At 33.7% G+C, this 2,745-nt stretch overlaps 1 long non-coding RNA gene across 1 annotated transcript; it reads right to left on the bottom strand.

The window, feature by feature from the left end:
- LOC109226295 lies at nt 1,621–2,739 on the bottom strand. The gene is made up of 2 exons (XR_002068026.1): nt 2,688–2,739; nt 1,621–1,846 (listed from the first exon to the last, which is right to left on the bottom strand). It is a non-coding gene; the product is annotated as an uncharacterized LOC109226295 (long non-coding RNA).

Raw genomic sequence — 2,745 nt, forward strand, 5'->3', positions numbered from 1 at the left:
GGACAAATAAATTCGATAAAATTATTGACATGCATGTAGACAATCACCAAAAATACCCAAAAGTTCAAGATGTCCTAAATTTTATTCTGAAACAAGAAACAGAAATATAAAATTTGCAAGTGCTAATCACTATAAATTAACTTTCACTATTTGTCACACCCCTTTTCTACTCCCCGAAAAATATGTATGTGTATGGATATTATGGTGGGTTAAAGAGTTTTTCCAATTGAAGTGACAAATTTGAGTAGGGATTATTTTATTTATAGAGTCGCCACTTGGAATTGGTTTTCGGTGTTCCAAGTCACCTTTTATTTGAATCCCTAGTCAAAGAAAAGTTTGACTCTATTTTTATCGGTCCGCGAAAATAAAGTTCGGGTAAGGAATTCTGTTGACCGGGGAGAAGGTATTAGGCATTCCCCGAGTCCCGTGGTTCTAGCACGGTAGCTTTATTGACTTAAAACTTGGCTTGAGCTAATTTTGGACAAACTGTGATTTATATGTATTTTCATGTTTTACCTATCCGCTTTTAATTATTAAAGTTTGTAAAAAAAAGTATGATATAAATAGTATAAAATTGTCCTAACCGCGCTACGAAAGCGAATATGCGATCAAAACGAATTTTATTAATTTTGTCGTAACAGCGCTACGCAAGCGAATCCGCAGTTATGACAAAGGATTATTAGCACGCTATTATTTTCAGAAAAAATTACTGTATTTGTGCTTTTGAGAAAATTATTTATTAAAAGGTTACTATCGCTATTAAAAAGTTACTATCGCGCTACGCGAGCGAATCCGCGAGCATGGTGAAAGGATTAGAAATTTAACTAAAACTATAGATATAGTAAGAGATTAGTGAATTAAATTATTGAATGTTAAATATCACGCCACGCAAGCGAATCCGTGAATGAAAAGATTTAAGCGTGCCTACTGATTGCCTAGCAATTCAACTAATAAAAAAGAAAATGTGTTAATTAATTAATAACAGAAATCTGATTTCTATTATTATCTTCTAGCCTTATGGTTGGAAAAATTGTGCAAATAAATGTTGGACCAACTCAATCTTTTTTAAAGAAATATGCCAACTTCTTGTTAAAAGGAGAAATGAGCCAGCTTATGGATTTTAGAAGATGGGCCAGCTATTTATTTATTGAGAAATTGGGTCAATTTGCTTATTTAGTTATGGTATTGAGCCAACATCTATAAAATAAATGGACAAAATGTTTATAGACTTCTTAAAGGCATTGGGCCTATTGGACAGAATATGCCTTGGCCCATTATTGAGCTCCGAAAATGGGCATAAGCTGAAAGCCCAATGAATTTCAAATGCTGGTTTACTAAGATAGCCCACCTGGGGTAAATTGCGAGTCTGGCATCTTTTGTTCTAAGCCATTAACCCTTATTTTTAACTAGCAATTTCAAACACCTATTTAAGATCTAGCCACTTTCTACCAAAAAAATGTAAAATCCTAGCAGAGATGGTCACATGTAAAATCTGAATTTTATCACAATAAATAAAGGTTTCAAGCATGGCTCTTTTGTTATTTTTCTTTAAAGAATAGCCTATCATAAACTAGCCAGAATTGCAAAGGTGCAAAAGGAGTCTTTAAGCACGTTACAACCTACTTGAAACATCTCATTTTATATGCATCAAAACTATAATAGATAGTAAAGACAAATAACACATGAATAAAGAGTGTTTGATCAACCAAGGATTTATTTTTTACATATGAACTACAACAAGATATATTTTGACAATAAAGAAATTTAGCTAAGCACTCATTTATTTAAATGGATATGCTCCCAACAATCAAGATGAGTTCCAATCTTCTTGTTAATGTGAAAATATCTGCAACATAAGATTAAAGAGTTACCTGAGTCGCAGAATAATAAATACAACAATGAAGAATGGAAGCTCAGCAACTAAAGCAGCATAAAAACAGCAGCGAAACAGCAGAAAACCACCAGCAAATCCATGTTAAAACAGCCCGAAAACTTCGAGAAGAAACCCAGAAACGAACTCTAAAGAGGACTTATACTTTTCTAAAAGTTTGCACTCTAAGATTCACTCCTAAAGCTCACCATTTCAGCTTACTTTTCATGTGTTCAACTGCTGAAATTTTTTATGTTTTGTGTGTTTAAGCAATTCTCAAAAATGTCTATGGAAGTGTGTTCTAGTCCCTTTTAATGAAGAAAGGGCAGCCCTTAAATAGGCAAAGAAAAGCCAACTTTTTGGACAGATTTTTGTTCAACAAAAATCTGTCCAAAAGAGGCTAAATTTGTGTGCGAAAGGTTGTCCAAAAGGTGAAAGGACAGCCTGAAATCTGCTATGGCAGGAGCCAAAGGGTCACTTCAGCCACCCTACTAAAAGCAAGCTACTAGTATCCTACAAAATATCTAAATTTCAGATTTTAACAACACCAATATCAACCTATTGATTCAAATTAAACCAAGTATTAAAACATGTAGTTAAATTTCAACACATGTATTATGAACCAACATGAGCAAACAAAATTAACTATTAAAGCCAAACGGAACGCACGATATCGCTGAAGCGATTTAACAAAGACAAACATAATCAGAAATGGATTAGAATAAAGAAACAAGACAGAAACTAACTCTAAACTAAAAACTCAAAACAAAAAGAAAAAATTAGAAAATTAATAACGGGGCGGGGATTGCGATTTTACCATATACTCGAGCATCCGGGAGACGACGATAGGCAGTGGTACGACTTTCGAGCAAGCT

This window comes from Nicotiana attenuata, chromosome 5, assembly GCF_001879085.1.
Source record: "Nicotiana attenuata strain UT chromosome 5, NIATTr2, whole genome shotgun sequence".
Lineage (NCBI taxonomy): Eukaryota > Viridiplantae > Streptophyta > Magnoliopsida > Solanales > Solanaceae > Nicotiana > Nicotiana attenuata.